Genomic DNA, 22,819 nt, shown 5'->3' on the forward strand with positions numbered 1-22,819 from the left:
ATCAGCAAACTGTGTAAAACTGAAATGCACCACAGGTATGGATGGATAGTATACTTGACGACACAGAGGTAGGTACAGCAGTGGCCTTCTGTACCGTACTTCTATATATTATATACTGGTGGTCAGCAAAATTATGCACTGTACACCTACTATATACTACAATGCAGCACAGATATGGAGTGTTTTTCAGGCAGACAACGTATACTGGTGGTCACTGTCAGCAATACTCTGCACTGTACTCCTCCTATATAATACTGCTGCTCCCCAGTCCCCACAATTAAGCAGTGTGAGCACAGATATATGCAGCACACTGAGCACAGATATGGAGTGTTTTTCAGGCAGACAACGTATACTGGTGGTCACTGTCAGCAAAACTCTGCACTGTACTCCTCCTATATAATACTGCTGCTCCCCAGTCCCCACAATTAAGCAGTGTGAGCACAGATATATGCAGCACACTGAGCACAGATAACGGATAAGGAGCGTTTTTTTCAGGCAGAGAACGGATAAAACTGGTGGTCACTGATCAGCAAAACTCTGCACTGTACTCCTCCTATATTAATAATACAAAGCAAGCACAAATATTTGCATCAACAATGAATAAAAACGGAGAGGACGCCAGCCATGTCCTCTCCCTAACATTTCCAATGCACGAGTGAAAATGGCGGCGACGCGCGGCTGCTTATATAGAATCCGAATCTCGCGAGAATCCGACAGCGGGATGATGACGTTCGGCGCGCTCGGGTTAACCAAGCCATACGGGAGAATCCGAGTATGCCTCGGACCCGTGTAAAATGGGTGAAGTTCGGGGGGTTCGGTTTCCGAGGAACCGAACCCGCTCATCACTACTGTAAAGGCACTGGGCATAATTCATGTTTGTACGCTAATGCATTAGCAAGTGCGACTTTCTAAGCTATGGAACTGCTAATGTTAGCAAGCGCTGCTGCCGGCCAGAAATTAAAAGAGACGCACACCAGAGTCATCGCAAATTGATTCGCAACTGTGTACACATTCACATACTACACACAGACTATGTGGGTCATTCCGAGTTGTTCACTCGCTAGCAGTTTTTAGCAGCCGTGCAAACGCTATGCCACTACCCACTGGGAGTGTATTTTAGCTTAGCAGAAGTGTGGACGAAAGGATTGCAGAGCGGCTACAAAAAAAAATTGTGCAGTTTCAGAGTAGCTCCAGGCCTACTCAGCGCTTGCGATCACTTCAGACTGGTCAGTTCCAGATTTGACGTCACAAACACGCCCTGCGTTCTCCCAGCCATGCCTGCCTTTTTCCTGGCACACCTGCTTTTTTCCAAACACTCCCTAAAAACGGTCAGTTGACACCCAGAAACACCCACTTCATGTCAATCACTCTGCGGCGGACAGTGCCATACGCGCACGCAGGGCTAACCGATGTGTCTGTTTTTTCGTAAGACGCTCCTCCGGCTGTCTATAACACTGCAGCAGTATCCGTCTTAAACTGAGAGGCTGGCTGAATGACCAGTAGGGGGAGCTGGAGAGCACAGCTCCTCTCAAGCAGTCTCCATGTGGCTTTGTGACGGAGAGCTGGTCGGGTGAGGCAGTGACTGTCTCTCCACTGACTGCAACAACTAGCAGGTGTGTGTCTTGCATTTGGGTGGGAGGTGTATTTATAAATGACAGTGGCTGGGTCAGCACTTACTCTACAGGTGTGTGGCTGACTTGCATGGGGGGGGGGGGGGGGGCGTTTTTAATAATGGTGGCCTGTTTGCTTTACTTGCTGTAAAAAATTATGCTGGCTATGTTTTATTTTAATGTGAAAGCGGTGTATTTTTGTGTTCTATCAATCTAGCTATCTGTTTGTGTCTGTGACATACATGTGTGCTATAGAGCATGGTGTGTGTGTGTGTAGCTATGAGTGTGTGGTTGTGACGTACATGTGCGCTATAGATATAGCTTTGTGTGTGTTTGTGATATACATGTGTGCTATACAGTATATAAATAAATATATATATATATATATATATATATATATATATATATATATATATATATATATATATATGTATTGTAGAACAAAGGCGGCACTCCCAGACTTATAAAGGTGAAGAAAACTTTGTATCAACGTTTCGGGGGGTCTCACCCCATCATCAGGATAACATACATAGTGTAAAGTGAACAGATTTATACTCACCGGTCTTCTGTGCTCCCGCCCGTCACTTGCCGCTGCCCCGAGATCCGTCAGTCAGCTTCCGGCTTCAGACCCCTGTCGTCAGCGGAAGCCAAGGACAGACGGGACCTGCGCCGGGAGGGTCTAGGACAAAGCAACAGAGCCCCGATGAGTCACCATAGCAACATGTAAACATTCAAAGTGTATTAAAAACTCTAAGATGCGGAAACACAACCCACAATTAAAACACGGTGCAGAACAAACAATAACACATACATGTGCATAAGAACTACCTCAATAGAAAAACACAATCTATATGAAAACACTCAGATATAAATGACCTACATGAAAACGCTATTAATATCAACATTACTGCAGAAAAAAGTTAGCATATATATGCTTATAGTTAGTATATTTCCATGTGGTCATATCTCTACTTGCAGCATATTTTTTTTAAATGAGCTACAGCCTAAGCTCCTCACTGATAGTTCAACTACTCATCACAAAAAGCAGGTCTAAACAGACTCACCCAGTAAGGATATAACCAAAATTTATAGAAAGGCAGATAGACTTAAAGACTCATTCAGCCCCTTTGGGCTAACGGTGTCAAGGGTATAAATCCACCAGGCCTCAAGCTGAAGAAGTTTCTTGGTCCGGTTTCCCCTACGTAAGGTGTCCGGGACCTGTGCAATCATTCTGTACCGCAGAGCCGACATACCACGTCTGGCCTGCGCAAAATGTCTTGCCACCGCCTGGTCACTGGTACCTGCCAATAGTGCTGCCCTAATGGCAGTCCAATGCTGGGCAATTCTCTCTTTGAATTGTCTCTCTGTCTTGCCCACATAGTGGAGACCACATGGGCAAGACAGAAGATAGACAATGAACCTGGATGAACATGATAAGGCAGACTTGATGACAAATTGCTTGCCTGAATACGGATGGCTAAATTTATTGCCCGTAATAAGAGCACTGCATGTAGTGCACCCTGTGCATCTATAGCATCCTCCCTTTCTAGACAAAAAGTGCTGTTTAGGGGGTCCCATCCCCGTGACGTCTGTGTGCACTACCAGATCTTTAATATTAGGGCCCCTAGTGAAACTGGGAAGAAGCCGTGTATTGCTCAGAGATGGCAATTCAGGATCCGAACTAATAATAGGCCAAAGTTGTTTGGCCTTTTTACATATATATTTACTTTTACTTGTGTATCTGTTAACCCACGGAAACCCCGGAGTCGTAACGGGTTTAGGTACTTTTTCCTTTATTAGGTCCTGATGATCAAGGGACAGAGCCCTACTTTTGGCCTGATCTAATAACTCATATGGGTATCCCATGGCTCGGAATTTATTAGCGATGCTCTCCACCTGTGCCTCTCTATCACTCGCTTCACTAGCAATACGACATGCTCTCACAAACTGAGAGAAAGGCAGGCTATCTCTAGTGGCCTGTGGATGAAAGCTATTGTAGCTAAGTAGAGTGTTACGATCAGTGGGTTTGACATACAGACTAGTCCTTAGCTGCTGATCAACCACACTGATGTCTACATCTAAAATATGGACTCTATTCCGACTGATGTTAGCTGTAAGTTTGGCTGGACTCGCCGAGGAATTATGTTGAAGAATAATATCCTCCAGCTGGCCCACCTCACCCGTCCAAAAAAGCAAAATATCATCGATATAACGATAATATTTAAAAACAAACTTCCTGACACTGGGGTCCTCAAAAAACAACCTGTGTTCAACTTCATGCATAAAGGAATTTGCATATGAGGGGGCCACTCGGCTCCCCATTGCACAACCCGCTTGCTGGAGAAAAAAACTCCCATCAAACAAAAAAATAAGAATTTACTTACCGATAATTCTATTTCTCGTAGTCCGTAGTGGATGCTGGGGACTCCGTCAGGACCATGGGGAGTAGCGGCTCCGCAGGAGACAGGGCACAAAAGTAAAAGCTTTAGGATCAGGTGGTGTGCACTGGCTCCTCCCCCTATGACCCTCCTCCAAGCCTCAGTTAGGATACTGTGCCCGGACGAGCGTACACAATAAGGAAGGATTTTGAATCCCGGGTAAGACTCATACCAGCCACACCAATCACACTGTACAACCTGTGATCTGAACCCAGTTAACAGCATGATAACAGCGGAGCCTCTGAAAAGATGGCTCACAACAATAATAACCCGATTTTTGTAACAATAACTATGTACAAGTATTGCAGACAATCCGCACTTGGGATGGGCGCCCAGCATCCACTACGGACTACGAGAAATAGAATTATCGGTAAGTAAATTCTTATTTTCTCTGACGTCCTAAGTGGATGCTGGGGACTCCGTCAGGACCATGGGGATTATACCAAAGCTCCCAAACGGGCGGGAGAGTGCGGATGACTCTGCAGCACCGAGTGAGAGAACTCCAGGTCCTCCTCAGCCAGGGTGTGCCCCTGACCAAGTAGCAGCTCGGCAAAGTTGTAAAGCCGAGACCCCTCGGGCAGCCGCCCAAGATGAGCCCACCTTCCTTGTGGAATGGGCATTTACATATTTTGGCTGTGGCAGGCCTGCCACAGAATGTGCAAGCTGAATTGTACTACACATCCAACTAGCAATCGTCTGCTTAGAAGCAAGAGCACCCAGTTTGTTGGGTGCATACAGGATAACAGCAAGTCAGTTTTCCTGACTCCAGCCGTCCTGGAAACCTATATTTTCAGGGCCCTGACAACATCTAGCAACTTGGAGTCCTCCAAGTCCCTAGTAGCCGCAGGTACCACAATAAGCTGGTTCAGGTGAAACGCTGACACCACCTTAGGGAGAAACTGGGGACGAGTCCGCAGCTCTGCCCTGTCCGAATGGACAATCAGATATGGGCTTTTGTGAGACAAAGCCGCCAATTCTGACACTCGCCTGGCCGAGGCCAGGGCCAACATCATGGTCACTTTCCATGTGAGATATTTCAAATCCACAGATTTGAGCGGTTTAAACCAATGTGATTTGAGGAATCCCAGAACTACGTTGAGATCCCACAGTGCCACTGGAGGCACAAAAGGGGGTTGTATATGCAGTACTCCCTTGACAAACTTCTGGACTTCAGGAACTGAAGCCAATTCTTTCTGGAAGAAAATCGACAGGGCCGAAATTTGAACCTTAATGGACCCCAATTTGAGGCCCATAGACACTCCTGTTTGCAGGAAATGCAGGAATCGACCGAGTTGAAATTTCTTCGTGGGGCCTTCCTGGCCTCACACCACGCAACATATTTTCGCCACATGTGGTGATAATGTTGTGCGGTCACCTCCTTCCTGGCTTTGACCAGGGTAGGAATGACCTCTTCCGGAATGCCTTTTTCCCTTAGGATCCGGCGTTCAACCGCCATGCCGTCAAACGCAGCCGCGGTAAGTCTTGGAACAGACATGGTACTTGCTGAAGCAAGTCCCTTCTTAGCGGCAGAGGCCATGAGTCCTCTGTGAGCATCTCTTGAAGTTCCGGGTACCAAGTCCTTCTTGGCCAATCCGGAGCCACGAGTATAGTTCTTACTCCTCTACGTCTTATAATTCTCAGTACCTTAGGTATGAGAAGCAGAGGAGGGAACACATACACCGACTGGTACACCCACGGTGTTACCAGAACGTCCACAGCTATTGCTTGAGGGTCTCTTGACCTGGCGCAATACCTGTCCAGTTTTTTGTTCAGGCTGGACGCCATCATGTTCACCTTTGGTCTTTCCCAACGGTTCACAATCATGTGGAAGACTTCCCGATGAAGTCCCCACTCTCCCGGGTGGAGGTCGTGCTGAGGAAGTCTGCTTCCCAGTTGTCCACTCCCGGAATGAACACTGCTGACAGTGCTATCACATGATTTTCCGCCCAGCGAAGAATCCTTACAGTTTCTGCCATTGCCCTCCTGCTTCTTGTGCCGCCCTGTCTGTTTACGTGGGCGACTGCCTTGATGTTGTCCCACTGGATCAATACCGGCTGACCTTGAAGCAGAGGTCTTGCTAAGCTTAGAGCATTGTAAATTGCTCTTAGCTCCAGTATATTTATGTGGAGAGAAGTCTCAAGACTTGATCACACTCCCTGGAAATTTTTTTCCTTGTGTGACTGCTCCCCAGCCTTTCAGGCTGGCATCCGTGGTCACCAGGACCCAGTCCTGAATGCCGAATCTGTGGCCCTTTAGTAGATGAGCACTCTGCAGCCACCACAGAAGAGACACCCTTGTCCTTGGAGACAGGGTTATCCGCTGATGCATCTGAAGATGCGATCCGGACCATTTTTCCAGCAGATCCCACTGAAAAGTTCTTGCGTGAAATCTGCCGAATGGAATCGCTTCGTAAGAAGCCACCATTTTTCCCAGGACCCTTGTGCAATGATGCACTGACACTTTTCCTGGTTTTAGGAGGTTCCTGACTAGCTCGGATAACTCCCTGGCTTTCTCCTCCGGGAGAAACACCTTTTTCTGGACTGTGTCCAGAATCATCCCTAGGAACAGCAGACGTGTCGTCGGAGACAGCTGCGATTTTGGAATATTTAGAATCCACCCGTGCTGTCGTAGAACTACTTGAGATAGTGCTACTCCGACCTCCAACTGTTCTCTGGACCTTGCCCTTATCAGGAGATCGTCCAAGTAAGGGATAATTAAGACGCCTTTTCTTTGAAGAAGAATCATCATTTCGGCCATTACCTTGGTAAAGACCCGGGGTGCCGTGGACAATCCAAACGGCAGCGTCTGAAACTGATAGTGACAGTTTTGTACCACGAACCTGAGGTACCCTTGGTGAGAAGGGCAAATTGGGACATGGAGGTAAGCATCCTTGATGTCCAGGGACACCATATAGTCCCCTTCTTCCTGGTTCGCTATCACTGCTCTGAGCAGAGGCGTATCTAGCACGGGGCGAGCAGGGCACGTGCCCTGGGCGCCATGGCAGCCCCAACAGAGGGGGGCGCCACCGGCACGGCCCACTCGCCCCATGCGTCAGGGATTCCGCCGGCGCTACCCGCGGCGGTTTCCCTGTCTCCCCGGCTGCTGTGCCTGTCACAATAGACAGGCAGCGGCAGCCAGGAGCCTCCCCCTACTCCCCCCTGCAAAGTGTACGCGATCGCGATCGCGGAGGTGCGCGCATGCGCGTGCGCGACCTCGGGGGGCGCGCGGCCCCTGAACAGCAGTGAGTGCAGCCTTGCAGGTGAGCGGGGTAATCTTCTTTATACTTCCCTGTCAGGACAGGGGGTGCGGGACATTTTGTGTGTGTGTGTGGGACAGTGTTCTTGTGGGACAGTGTGTGTGTGTTAATTGTGTGTGTGTCGGACAGTGTGCGTGTGTGTTGTGTGTGGGACAGTGCGTGTGTGTTAATTGTGTGTGTGTGTGTTAATTGTGTGTGTGTGTGTGTGTGACAGTGTGAGTGTGTTAATTGTGTGTGTGGGACAGTTTGAGTGTGTAAATTGTGTGTGTGTGTGGGACAGTGTGAGTGTGTATTAATTGTGTGTGTGTGGAACAGTGTGCGTGTGTTAATTGTGTGTGTGTGTGTGGGACAGTGAGTGTGTTCATTGTGTGTGTGTGTGGGACAGTGCGTGTTTGTTAATTGTGTGTGTGGGACAGTGTGTGTTATTTGTGTGTGTGGGACAGTGTGCGTGCGTGTGTGTTAATTGTGTGTGTGTGTGGGACAGTGTGCGTGTGTTAATTGTGTGTGTGTTAATTGTCCCGGCGGTTATTGGCGTCTGTAGTGTGCGCCCCGTCCACCTCCGCTGCCGCTGACAGGAGCGGCGGTGTGCGGCTCTCCCCCTCCCTCGCCGGCTCCGTCCTCCCGTCGTGGCCCTGCAGTGTGTGCCGGTCTCCCCAGCAGCAGCAGGTTAGTCTCTCTCTCCCCCCCCCCCCATTCCTCCTCCTCCTCCCCTCTCTCTCTCTCTCTCTCTCTCTCTCTCTCTCTCTCTCTCTCTCTCTCTCTCTCCTCCTGTGGATTGAAGTTTGTAAGTATCATTTTCATTTTCACAGGTACCCCTATTGGATTCTACTGGACAAGTGGACGTGACCAGCGTGGGATGTAGGTAAGTAATCTGTCTCTTATTTTTACAGGTACCCCTATTGGACAAGTGGACGTGACCGGCGTGGGATGTAGGTAAGTAATCTGTCTCTCATTTTTACAGATTCCCCTACTGGATTCTACTGACAAGTGGACGTGATTGGCGTGGGATGTTGGTAAGTAATCTGTCTCTCATTTTTACAGGTACCCCTATTGAATTCTACTGGACAAGTGGACGTGATCGGCGTGGGATGTAGGTAAGTAATCTGTCTCTCATTTTTACAGGTACCCCTATTGAATTCTACTGGACAAGTGGACGTGATCGGCGTGGGATGTAGGTAAGTAATCTGTCTCTCATTTTTACAGGTACCCCTATTGAATTCTACTGGACAAGTGGACGTGACCAGCGTGGGATGTAGGTAAGTAATCTGTCTCTCTATTTTACAGGTACCCCTATTGGATTCTACTGGACAAGTGGACGTGACCGGCGTGGGATGTAGGTAAGTAATCTGTCTCTATTTTACAGGTACCCCTATTGGATTCTACTGGACAAGTGGACGTGACCGGCGTGGGATGTAGGTAAGTAATCTGTCTCTCATTTTCACAGGTACCCCTATTGGATTCTACTGGACAAGTGGACGTGACCAGCGTGGGATGTAGGTAAGTAATCTGTCTCTCATTTTTACAGATTCCCCTACTGAATTCTACTGACAAGTGGACGTGATCAGCGTGGGATGTAGGTAAGTAATCTGTCTCTCATTTTTACAGGTACCCCTATTGGATTCTACTGGACAAGTGGACGTGACCGGCGTGGGATGTAGGTAAGTAATCTGTCTCTCATTTTTACAGATTCCCCTACTGAATTCTACTGACAAGTGGACGTGACCGGCGTGGGATGTAGGTAAGTAATCTGTCTCTCATTTTTACAGATTCCCCTACTGAATTCTACTGACAAGTGGACGTGACCGGCGTGGGATGTAGGTAAGTAATCTGTCTCTCATTTTTACAGATTCCCCTACTGAATTCTACTGACAAGTGGACGTGATCGGCGTGGGATGTAGGTAAGTAATCTGTCTCTCATTTTTACAGGTACCCCTACTGGATTCTACTGGACAAGTGGACGTGACCGGCGTGGGATGTAGGTAAGTAATGTGTCTCTCATTTTTACAGATTCCCCTACTGGATTCTACTGGACAAGTGGACGTGATTGGCGTGGGATGTAGGTAAGTAATGTGTCTCTCATTTTTACAGCTACCCCTACTGGATTCTACTGGACAAGTGGACGTGACCGGCGTGGGATGTAGGTAAGTAATCTGTCTCTCATTTTTACAGATTCCCCTACTGGATTCTACTGGACAAGTGGACGTGATTGGCGTGGGATGTAGGTAAGTAATGTGTCTCTCATTTTTACAGCTACCCCTATTATATTCTACTGGACAAGTGGACGTGACCGGCGTGGGATATAGGTAAGTATGTGTGAGTGTGTCAGTGTGCTTTAATAAATTTTTACCGGTGTGTGAGTTGTGTTTTTATTTGGGTATTTTTTCTGTTGTAGAACTACAGGTACCGGCGGGCCCGTTATTTCCCTGCATGTTGGTACTTGAGGTTCTCCAAGTACCAGCAAGCGGGGGAGGCTTTCTGGGCCTTGTAGTTCCACAACAAAAAACAATATTCTTTTTTTACTTACATGGTTATCAGCCTCCCATCCACAGCCCACGGATGGGGGGGACAGCCTCGGGCTTCACCCCTGGCCCTTGGGTGCCTGGAGGGGGGGTGACCCCTTGATTTAAGGGGTCCCCACTCCTCCAGGGAACCCCGGCCAGTGGTGACTAGTTGGGGGGGGTAATGCCACGGCCGCAGGGACCTACATAAATGTGTCCCCCGGCTGTGGCATTATGTCCCTGGCTAGTGGAGCCTGGTGCTGGTTTTAAAAATACGGGGGGACCCCTACATCTTTTGTCCCCCGTATTTTTGGAACCAGGACCGGACTAAGAGCCCGATGCTGGTTGTCTAAATACGGGGAACCCCTGTCCAATTTTTTCCCAGTATTTAAACAACCAGGACCGGCTCAAAGAGCCCGAGGCTGGTTATACTTAGGAGGGGGACCTCACGCAGTTTTTTTTTTTACATTTTTAACCCATTCAGACCCTTCTCCATTAAGTTAATGGAAACCCTGGACAACAAAATTGCATTCATGTCCTCCCACTCCCTTCCCAGTCCCAAACACTAATTATTAATTTTTTCTATAAAAATGTACAATATATCACAAGTATGATGAGCAGGCATGCAGCGGGCATTGGCGGCTTTGGACTGAGTTGCAAATTAGTGGCGGAGGGCTGGGTCAGTTGATGGTGGGCGAGTTTGTAAGCCATTGGTGGTGGCAGCGGGCATCGGCTCAGAAGCAGTGGCGGGCATTGGCTCGGTGGCGGTAGGGGTCATCGGCAGGATTCGGCGGACATTATGGCTGTAGTGCCTCACCGCACGCCACTGACCTCACCGCATGCCACTGGTGTGTGGGACAGTGTGCGTGTGTGTTAATTGTGTGTGTGGGACAGTGTGAGTGTGTGTTAATTGTGTGTGTGTGGAACAGTGTCAGTGTGTGTAAATTTTTGCAGTCCAGTGTGTGTGTGGGGGAGAGGAAAGTATGAGAATGTGTGTGTGTAGTCTGAGTGGGTGTGTGTAGGATTTGGGGGTGGCAAGTCTGTGTGTGTGTAATCAGTGTGTGTGGGATGTACTAATGGCCATTTACCGAAGACAGATATGTATTAAACCACGGGCACTGAGATGCCCTTCTCACTCACCATCCAGCTGGGTGGGCGAGCCGGGCGGGTGGAAAGCCAGCAGCAGGGGCAGCATGCCGGATATCAGCAGCCGAGGGTGGGGGCTGTAATGCACGTGTGGAGCCCAAAGCCGGAGATCAGCACCATGCTGACCGGCAATAAGCAGCTTCTGCTTCCGCGTTCAACATGCTGCTGATCTCCGGCTTTGGGCTACGCAGGGTTCGGGGGATGGGTGTCCTCTGCCGGTGTACTGCAGCTCCGGGGGTGCGGGCTCCGGAGGCTTTCAGCACTGTTGAATATCCAGCTGCCTCAAGTATGTACAGCCCGCACCCTCTGCTGCTGATATCCGGCATGCTGCTGCTGGCTGTCCCCCCGCCCGGCTCGGCCACACAGCTGTATGGTGAGAAGGGCATCTCAGTTCCTGAGGTTTAACACATATGCCTCAGAAAATGGCCTCTGCGGTAAACGATACTAATGCTTACCATGACAGTAACAGCGGGGAGGAAGGCGCACATCGGGATCCTGCAGCATGAACCCCTTCGGAGCGCAGCAGGCCACACTGAAAAGGGTGCATACCCAGTGCGGTGCTCTGCATCCCGGGTGGTGCCGAAGATGTGGAGTGTCGGAGGTGGCAGAAGCGCCGCAGCTTGGGGTGAGAAACCGCTGCAGCCCTTCCGCTGCTAAACTCTGCAATTAGTCTATTAAGGGGGTGTGCTCCCCTCATCATAGTGCCCCACAGGCCATGTTAATTCTGGGGGTAGGATCCCCTAACTCTATAATGGGAATTTTGGCTCATATCATGTGCTGTAACGTGAATTTTGGCTCATACCGTGTGCTATAATGTGAATTTCGGCTCATACTATGTGGGGTAATGTGAATTTTGGCTCATTCCGTGTGCTGTAATGTGAATTTCGGCTCATACCGTGTGCTGTAATGTGAATTTCGGCTCATACCATGTGGGGTAATGTGAATTTTGGCTCATACCATGTGGAGTAATGTGAATTTTGGCTCATACCGTGTGCTCTAATGTGAATTTCGGCTCATACCGTGTGCTATAATGTGAATTTTGGCTCATACCATGTGGGGTAATGTGAATTTCGGCTCATACTGTGTGCTATAATGTGAATTTCGGCTCATGCCGTGTGGGGCAATGTGAATTTCGGCTCATACTGTGTGCTATAATGTGAATTTCGTCTCATACCGTGTGCTATAATGTCAAAGGGGCACCAGTACTAGATAGTATAAGGGGTCCTACTACACTGAAGGACACGCCCCTTTTGAGTGACCACGCCCCTTTTCCGGAGCGCGCGCGCCTTCGGCGCGCGCATAATTGCTATCTGCTCTCTTACATTCCACCTTCAAAAATTCAACTTCGACCACTGCACCTACATACACATACATACACACCCTGACATCTTTATATGCAGTGACACCGGTGGCGTCTGCACATACTTTCCTTTTGTTTTGTTTTTTTATTATCATTTTATTTAATTTACTATTTTTATAAAAAAAAAATTATTTTTATTTTTGGGGGGGGGGGGGGGGGCGCCATTATTGATCTTGCCCTGGGCTCCAAAAACCCTAGTTACGCCTCTGGCTCTGAGTGACTCCATCTTGATTTGAACCTTTTTATGTAAGTGTTCAAATATTTCAGATTTAGAATAGGTCTCACCGAGCCGTCTGGCTTCAGTACCACAATATAGTGTGGAATAATACCCCTTTACTTGTTGTAGGAGGGGTACTTTGATTATCACCTGCTGGGAATACAGCTTGTGAATTGTTTCCAATACTGCCTCCCTGTCGGAGGGAGACGTTGGTAAAGCAGACTTCAGGAACCTGCAAGGGGGAGACATCTCGAATTTCCAATCTGTACCCCTGGGATACTAGTTGTAGGATCCAGGGGTCCACTTGCGAGTGAGCCCACTGCGCGCTGAAACTCTTGAGACGACCCCCCACCGCACCTGAGTCCGCTTGTACGGCCCCAGCGTCATGCTGAGGACTTGGCAAAAGCGGTGGAGGGCTTCTGTTCCTGGGAATGGGCTGCCTGCTGCAGTCTTCTTCCCTTTCCTCTATCCCTGGGCAGATATGACTGGCCTTTTGCCTGCTTGCCCTTATGGGGACGAAAGGACTGAGGCTGAAAAGACGGTGTCTTTTTCTGCTGAGATGTGACTTGGGGTAAAAAAGGTGGATTTTCCAGCTGTTGCCGTGGCCACCAGGTCCGATGGACCGACCCCAAATAACTCCTCCCCTTTATACGGCAATACTTCCATGTGCCGTTTGGAATCTGCATCACCTGACCACTGTCGTGTCCATAAACATCTTCTGGCAGATATGGACATCGCACTTACTCTTGATGCCAGAGTGCTCTATAGTCAATAAAATACTGTCCCTGTCAAGGGTATCAATATTTTCAGTCAGGGAATCCGACCAAGCCACCCCAGCGCTGCACATCCAGGCTGAGGCGATCGCTGGTCGCAGTATAACACCAGTATGTGTGTATATACTTTTTAGGATATTTTCCAGCCTCCTATCAGCTGGCTCCTTGAGGGCGGCCGTATCTGGAGACGGTAACGCCACTTGTTTTGATAAGCGTGTGAGCGCCTTATCCACCCTAAGGGGTGTTTCCCAACGCGCCCTAACTTGTGGCGGGAAAGGGTATAACGCCAATAATTTTCTATCGGGGGAAACCCACGCATCATCACACACTTCATTTAATTTATCTGATTCAGGAAAAACTACAGGTAGTTTTTTCACACCCCACATAATACCCTCTTTTGTGGTACTTGTAGTATCAGAAATATGTAACACCTCCTTCATTGCCCTTAACATGTAACGTGTGGCCCAAATGGAAAATACGTTTGTTTCTTCACCGTCGACACTGGAGTCAGTGTCCGTGTCTGTGTCTGTGTCGACCGACTGAGGTAAATGGGCGTTTTAAAGCCCCTGACGGTGTTTGAGACGCCTGGACAGGTACTAATTGGTTTGCCGGCCGTCTCATGTCGTCAACCGACCTTGCAGCGTGTTGACATTATCACGTAATTCCCTAAATAAGCCATCCATTCCGGTGTCGACTCCCTAGAGAGTGACATCACCATTACAGGCAATTGCTCCGCCTCCTCACCAACATCGTCCTCATACATGTCGACACACACGTACCGACACACAGCACACACACAGGGAATGCTCTGATAGAGGACAGGACCCCACTAGCCCTTTGGGGAGACAGAGGGAGAGTTTGCCAGCACACACCAAAACGCTATATTATACAGGGACAACCTTATATAAGTGTTTTCCCTTATAGCATCTTAATATATAATATCGCCAAATAAGTGCCCCCCCTCTCTGTTTTAACCCTGTTTCTGTAGTGCAGTGCAGGGGAGAGCCTGGGAGCCTTCCTAGCAGCGGAGCTGTGTAGGAAAATGGCGCTGTGTGCTGAGGAGAATAGGCCCCGCCCCCTTTTCGGCGGGCTTCTTCTCCCGTTTTTCTGACAACCTGGCAGGGGTTAAATACATCCATATAGCCCCAGGGGCTATATGTGATGTATTTTTAGCCAGCATAGGTACTTTCATTGCTGCCCAGGGCGCCCCCCCAAGCGCCCTGCACCCTCAGTGACCGTTGGTGTGAAGTGTGCTGAGAGCAATGGCGCACAGCTGCAGTGCTGTGCGCTACCTCATGAAGACTGAGAAGTCTTCAGCCGCCGATTTCTGGACCTCTTCTCTCTTCAGCATCTGCAAGGGGGTCGGCGGCGCGGCTCCGGTGACCCATCCAGGCTGTACCTGTGATCGTCCCTCTGGAGCTAGTGTCCAGTAGCCTAAGAAGCCAATCCATCCTGCACGCAGGTGAGTTCACTTCTTCTCCCCTAAGTCCCTCGTTGCAGTGAGCCTGTTGCCAGCAGGACTCACTGAAAATAAAAAACCTAACAAAACTTTTACTCTAAGCAGCTCTTTAGGAGAGCCACCTAGATTGCACCCTTCTCGGCCGGGCACAAAAACCTAACTGAGGCTTGGAGGAGGGTCATAGGGGGAGGAGCCAGTGCACACCACCTGATCCTAAAGCTTTTACTTTTGTGCCCTGTCTCCTGCGGAGCCGCTACTCCCCATGGTCCTGACGGAGTCCCCAGCATCCACTTAGGACGTCAGAGAAATAATTGTGTGTTAACGTAAATTCCAATAATTTAATAAAGAAACCCACATCAGGGCCCGTGTATACCGCACTATTGGAAATAAGTTTATATACCGCTGCCAATCCCAAATCGTGTGGTATACACGTGTATAGACTGGTAACATCTATACTTGCCATAACCAAGCCTTCAGGTATTGTGGTAATTTCAGCAAAATTTCTTAATAATGAAGAAGTGTCCTTCAGGTGTGTATCAGTGTGTTGAATAACTGGTTGGAGATAAAAATCCAAAAAGCTAGAGACCGGCTCACACAGCGACCCCTGGGCGGAAATAATAGGTCTACCAGGGGGCCGCTGTGGGTCCTTGTGCAATTTAGGGATGGTGTAAAAAACAGGGACAGTCGGTGCTGTCTTACACAAGAAGGCTTTGGTGTCACAATCAATAATGCCCTTGCTAACTCCATCCTGTACTAAATGGCATAGCTCTTTCTTAAATCTATCCGTAGGGTCCACTGTTAATTTACAAGTATTCACATACACAGGCGTTGTAGGGAGGTCATACAGGCACGTGGAGGCCACACACACTACTGAGCCTCATTTCGACTTGTTTTAAGGACATTACATCAAAGTTGGATCAGCCTGTAGTGTGTTTTCCCACTTTAATTTTGAGGGTGACTCCAAATACAGACCTCCATGGGTTAATAAATTTGATTTCCATTGATAATTTTTGTGTGATTTTGTTGTCAGCACATTCAACTATGTAAAGAACAAAGTATTTAATAAGAATATTTCATTCATTCAGATCTAGGATGTGTTATTTTAGTGTTCCCTTTATTTTTTTGAGCAGTGTATGTATATATATATATATATATATATATATAATGTGTGTGTTTGTGACATACAGTACATGTGTATAGCTGTGTATGTATGTCTGTATGTATGCATGCATATATATGAGTGTGTGTGTGTGTATATATATATATATATATATATATATACTTTAGAGAATGTCTGCACACACAATTCCTATAGCAGCTTGTTGAGGTGTCACCAAATCTTCATGTTTAGAGAAAAGCAATCCTCTGGCATGAGTATTTATAACCGTTCAAAAGTGCACTCACCAAATCAATATAGCTTCATCAGAGTTTTATTTGTGGCAAATAGGCATAGACATCATTCCGACGTTTCGGTCCCCCCTTGGGACCTTTGTCAAGGTTCAGGTGCTATGTACAAACTGCCCCCCTATATACCCCCACCCCCCATAAAACATAAAGCGATCCCAAAAACATGACATGAATCGGGATCCACTATTACCAAACAAACCTGGACAAACAATTCATATGCATAGATAAATCTACCAGATATAATTGGTCCATTTCCAGCTCTTACCAGCAACTACAGAAATCTCTCAGATCTCACCTGTAAAATCATATACACGCGCGTCCCGCTGGTGGAACGCACGCAACCGGAAGTAAGCCGAGCGGTGAACCGCATGGTACTTCCTGCAGTGTCATCAACAGAGGGGGGAGGCATCATGCTCTCACCAAAATGCCTTCCCCCTACAACATATCACCACAGGACAATAGTCCACATGTGCAAATGTATTACTTATTAAGCAGCACATCTATCGATAAGTGCATTAACTAATCCTGATATAATTTATCTATGCATATGAATTGTTTGTCCAGGTTTGTTTGGTAATAGTGGATCCCGATTCATGTCATGTTTTTGGGATCGCTATATGTTTTATGGGGGGTGGGGGTATATAGGGGGGCAGTTTGTACATACAATATACCAAAAAAAAAATGTTTAAATTTAAAATAAATTCCCTAGGGGAAATATGGAAAATATCAACTGCATGGGACCAGAGATGGCTGGTCAAGGAAGAAAATTTTTTGGTATATTGTATGTGGTGCATTGGGCAATTAGGTTTTCGATACTGTCCCACATGTGTCTATGGTCTATAATTGGGGTATAATTAATATTTTGTTTCATTGTTAATTATAAGTGGTTCCTCTATACCCGTTGTGGAGTGATGTCTCAGTCTGGTTCCGCAAGCTTTGATGAGGGTTTATTATTTGCGGCTGAAAACCAGTTAGTATCACTAACGGATGATGACGCTGAAAAGGTGTATTTTCATCACTTTGAGTTCACTAGTTCACCAGCAGAAAAACCTATTGATTTGTTCCATAGGATATTACGTTTGAAACGTAGGGAAGTTGAACTTACACTTCACGGCCAATTCCTTTCGGAATACCACCGGTCCAAACGGATACCACGTGGATTTCGGGTAAATAACACTCCCACCATTGGCAGAACGAATGCAGCATTCTGTAGCAAATGGTGTGGAGTGTTAAATAAATGTTCGCTTGACCTTATTCTATTGGTGATAGAGGAGGTAGGGATAGAATTGGTCAAAATCCGGGAAGAAATTGAGAAATTTGAAAAAAATCACCAACAGACCCTGAAAACTGACAAGTCTGATACCTGGTGTGACAAATTACAATCCCAGTTGGATGTCTTTAGAGATCAACTGGTGACGTTTAAGAGGAAAAAATTGCAGACTGTCAACCAGGATTACACCACCCACCAAGTGTATAGATGGCTAACTGGTGGACCAGGCAGTACTAGACGTTTTAGACAAAATAGACCCCGTCCATTTAGAACCCAGCAGACTAGTGACTCCTCGACCTCGCATTCAGCTTCAGATTCTGAATCCAGGGGAGCCCGACCACCCAGTGGTTTTTTAGGGAGGGGTACACGAACACCCCCTATAAGAGACCCGGAAGATCTAGAAGACCCCACCCCAGGAGAGGCAGTTTCAAAAAGAAGAGCGAGAAGGAAGAAGGATTAGATACTATATTTAATCTATCTGATTATGTCTTGAATAAAGGGGAGATGTCACTATTGTCTCTAGGCCTATCTTTTGTACTGACCTCCAGACATGATGATTTTAACCTAGCGGTTGACCATTATAAGTTTGGACGGAAATTGAGACTACGTGAGATTTTTGGTGATAAAATTACAAAAGAGGTGGGAGAAACAGTTGATCAAAAAATACTAAAAAAACCGAGTTTGTTTGACCCCCCTTCTTCTAGTCCCAGCATCCGTACGTTTTTAAGGATGACGGAAAATGATTTCAAAATGAATACCTCTAAAGGATTCGCTAATTTGACGCCTGACCAACGCGCAGCCTTAACATCATTGAGAAATAATGACAAAATAGTCGTTCGGCCCGCCGATAAAGGCGGAGCCGTGGTCATTCAGAATTTTGTGGACTATGACGCTGAGGTCAGACGCCAACTTGCGGATCCTAAGACTTACTCTAAATGTGGATGTAACCCCATGCCTCTTGTAAAAAGAAGGGTTGACTTGTTGATTGATCGATCAGTGAACGTGGGTTGGTTAAATGAGCAGATCGCATCCTTCCTGAAAGTTGACTTTCCAATCTGCCCTATGCTCTACACTCTCCCTAAGGTCCATAAGTCGATGATCAATCCGCCTGGTAGGCCTATTATTTCGGCCAAGGGGTCCCTTTTACAACCCCTTGCCATGTTTGTTGATGGTTTTTTACAAGAACTAATACCATCTATACCGAGTTATCTCAAAGACACAGGTGATTTTTTGACCAAGATTATGGACCTTGGGGAGATTAAGGGAGACGTGTTACTTGCAACACTTGATGTATCATCGTTGTATACTATCATTCCCCACAGTAAGGGTCTTGAGGCCGTGAAGAATCTATTAGTCTCATCTGATATAATCACTGTCCCCATAGACTGTATTTTGGAATTCCTAGAGATTATTTTGACAAACAATCACTTTATGTACCAAGGGGAGTACTACATGCAGTGTTCGGGGACAGCTATGGGCTCGAATGTGGCCCCTATGTACGCAGGTATATTTATGCATGAGTATGAGACTACTAACATCATGCCGAGCTATGGGAATAAAATTATATACTATAGACGTTTCATAGATGATGTTTTTTTGTTGTGGGACGGTACCGAATTAGAATTCAATGATATGCTAGAACATCTAAATAATCTGGATTCCACTGTACGATTTATGGGACATTCAGACTCCAATTCCATTAATTTTTTGGACTTGACCATCTTTAGGAATGGTACTCACCTGGGTACGACTCTATATAGAAAAGAAACAGATCGCAACACGATCCTGCATGCTACGAGCAATCATCCACCATCTTTAAGAGCTAGTTTGCCGATCTCGCAATTTATGCGGGTCCTGAGAAACAACACTGATCCAACGATTGCAGAGGAACAGATTGTAGAAATGAAAACTCGTTTTATTCAGAGGGGGTATAGTATGAGCACTATCAACAGGTGTCTGGATAAGGCTCGATCAAGAATGGTGATGGCCAAACCGACCAAGGAGCCGCGGATGATATATGTCACACAGTTTGATGCAAAATCGCCTGCTGTCAGAGCATCAATAAGGAAGCATTGGCCTATATTGAACTCAGATCCAAAGTTCAAAAATTCTCTTGCACATCCACCCATGCTGGCCTATAGGCGTGGGCGTAATTTGAAGCAACTATTGATGCATCCAGCTAGACAAGTGTCTGGCCCTGAGAACAACTGGCTGAATAGGACAAGAAAAGGTTGCTTCAAATGCCTGGGCTGTGTGACATTTCGCTCAATGCTGGTCAGTGAGAAATTTCCACACCCACTAAGTGGACAACCGATTACTATTCGGCACCGATTGCATTGTCAGATGGACCATGTTATCTACATGCTACTGTGCCCGTGCGGGCTTCCATATGTGGGGATGACCACTTGTTCATTCAGAGAGCGGATGGCTAGCCATCGCAGTTCAATCCATCAAGCGTTGCAAACAGGCCGTACGGATAAACCGGTGGCTCAGCACTTTTTAAATGAGGGACACCAAGTGGCATCACTTAAGTGCAGGATCATTGATTGGGTCCCGGTTCCCAAGAGAGGGGGTGATCGATCCCTCCTCCTAAAAAAATTGGAAGCAAGGTGGATACATAGATTGGGTTCAGTGACCCCAAATGGACTGAATGAGTCAAACCCATTAAACGTTTTTTTACGATGAGAGATTTTTTGGAAATCCAGTAGGTGATTTTTTGCCCGATGCATTCCACATGCATTATTGATTGTTTATTGTTTGTTTTTGCTTGTCAGGTGTTTATTTATATGTTATTTGAGCCATGTTTGGCTCATTTTAATTGTGGTGTTTGATCCTCTGGGTGCAGTGGAGGAGAGACGGAATGGCCGCATTAAGTCATAATTAATTATGCCCTGATTGGGTTATTTACCTGCGTTGGGTCGCTGTCGCTCTTCCACTGCATCTTGTTGATCTACTACTATATACTATGTATAGAGTTGTTGGTTATTTGTGGGGAATGTTTTTAACTGCACTGCCTGGCTCTTTTACCCTCGTCAATACAATAGATATATACATGGCCATAAACGCATTGACATACTCATATACTTGTTATTGATGGATGGGGAAGATCAATTTTGTTGTATGGATTTGGTAGCCTGCTTTTGAATAATGAGTTACACTAGTTCTGTTTAGCTTACGCTCCGTCCGTTGGACTGAGCGCCTCATTTCCTGTTTGCGTTCCACTCGGCATGCGGACACTTCCGGACGGATGACGCTTGCGTTCCATACACCGGAAGTGCTCGGTGTTGGGACGCGATGGACTTTAGAGTCTTGTTAACATATCTTTGGCGCATTCAATTTGTTTAAACAGATAGGCAGACCTGCTGATCGGGATTATGGCAACAATACATGACCTCCTGAGAGTTGCTAATTAATTATGATATAATTAGTGTCCCACCTTGATGACATCATAGGTTTTTGGCGCCTTTTTGAACCATGAGGGTATTTAGAGCCAGTCAGGCAGGACCAGCGTGACTGCTGGATGCTTGGAGTTTTGTTCCTTTCTTATTGGAAGTTGCTATTTGATGTGCAGTGCCTCCTGAGGAAGGCCCGTGGAGGGCCGAAAGCGCTTGAGGAAAACTTTGCTATCACGCTGAAATATGTAACGTATATTACAAATAAAATGAATTGATATATTTACAAAAGTCTGGAGAGTGCCCCCTCTGAATTTTATATATATATATATATATATATATATATATATATATATATATATAAATATATATATATATATATATATGATATTTTTGTAGTGTGGGGCGATCGGTGGAGCTGTACATTGATGTGTCCATAATGAAGCTGTAAAAAGGCCGCTGATATTTCATATATAATATATCTGAGGTTGTATTCTATAATAGTTCTCAGTTAGTGCCTTCTATTTATTTTTCACTTTATTTTTATTTTTTTATTTTTTACTATTATTTCTTTATTACTTTTCTGGTCATATTTTCAGCTCATAACCATTGTTTGTTTACTACTATATTGAATTATATGTGATTATATCAGGATTAGTTAATGCACTTATCGATAGATGTGCTGCTTAATAAGTAATACATTTGCACATGTAGACTATTGTCCTGTGGTGATATGTTGTAGGGGGAAGGCATTTTGGTGAGAGCATGATGCCTCCCCCCTCTGTTGATGACACTGCAGGAAGTACCATGCGGTTCACCGCTCGGCTTACTTCCGGTTGCGTGCGTTCCACCAGCGGGACGCGCGTGTATATGATTTTACAGGTGAGATCTGAGAGATTTCTGTAGTTGCTGGTAAGAGCTGGAAATGGACCAATTATATCTGGTAGATTTATCTATGCATATGAATTGTTTGTCCAGGTTTGTTTGGTAATAGTGGATCCCGATTCATGTCATGTTTTTGGGATCGCTATATGTTTTATGGGGGGTGGGGGTATATAGGGGGGCAGTTTGTACATAGCACCTGAACCTTGACAAAGGTCCCAAGGGGGGACCGAAACGTCGGAATGATGTCTATGCCTATTTGACACTCATAAAACTCTGATGAAGCTATATTGGTTTGGTGAGTGCACTTTTGAACTGTTGAACTGTTATATATATATATATATATATATATATATATATAAAAAGTGGCACTCCTCAATACTTAAAACAACCGGTTAAACAGTTAAACAAACAAAAAAGCGGTGCCCTCCAGTTCAGGCTGTACTGATGTGTACAGCGTAATACAATGTTAATATGCGGCGGCACTCGAAATAAATAGACCAGGCAGGTTTTAGTTAACCAACGTTTCAATGCTCAGACAGCGGCATTTTCATCAGGGTGTAAAACCTTGCACCCTGACGAACATGTCGCTGTCTAAGCATTGAAACGTTGGTTAACTTAAACCTGCCTGGTCTATTTATTTTGAGTGCCGCCGCATATGGACTATACATATACACACACGCACACAGAGGAGTGCCAACATTACTGTGTGTGTGTGAAATAAATAAATAAATATATGTGTGTGTGTGTGTGTGTGTATGTATGTTTGTATGTATGTATATATATATATATATATATATACTGTGTATATATATATATATATATATATACACAGTATATATATATATATATATATATTAAAAAACGGGGGGGTTGAAGGATATATAGCGACCCAGGTGTCAGTATAATAAGTATATAGTTGCCAATTATAGTAATATAAAAAGGTATTTTATTCACGTATAATTAAAAATACAAGAAACATCTAAAAAAAAAAAAAAAATATATATATATATATATACACAGGTTGAGTATCCCTTATCCAAAATGCTTGGGACCAGAGGTATTTTGGATATGGAATTTTTCCGTATTTTGGAATAATTGCATACCATAA

At 46.0% G+C, this 22,819-nt stretch overlaps 1 protein-coding gene and 1 long non-coding RNA gene across 4 annotated transcripts in view; one reads left to right on the forward strand and one right to left on the reverse strand.

Annotated features, from left to right (window-relative positions):
* The window catches only part of LOC135040731 (E3 SUMO-protein ligase KIAA1586-like), a 514,849-nt gene extending 512,584 nt beyond the window's left edge, over nt 1-2,265 (reverse strand). For 2 of the 3 annotated variants that reach the window (XM_063954855.1, XM_063954858.1), the window contains exon 1: nt 2,170-2,265. The gene's annotated coding sequence lies outside the window, so the exon portion shown is untranslated. The remainder of the gene's footprint in view (nt 1-2,169) is intronic. The other variant, XM_063954857.1, reaches the window with a different exon arrangement.
* The window catches only part of LOC135040777 (uncharacterized), a 49,999-nt gene continuing 28,688 nt past the window's right edge, over nt 1,509-22,819 (forward strand). The window contains exon 1 of the long non-coding RNA XR_010234609.1: nt 1,509-1,613. This is a non-coding gene — a long non-coding RNA (uncharacterized LOC135040777). The remainder of the gene's footprint in view (nt 1,614-22,819) is intronic.

This window comes from Pseudophryne corroboree, chromosome 2, assembly GCF_028390025.1.
Source record: "Pseudophryne corroboree isolate aPseCor3 chromosome 2, aPseCor3.hap2, whole genome shotgun sequence".
Lineage (NCBI taxonomy): Eukaryota > Metazoa > Chordata > Amphibia > Anura > Myobatrachidae > Pseudophryne > Pseudophryne corroboree.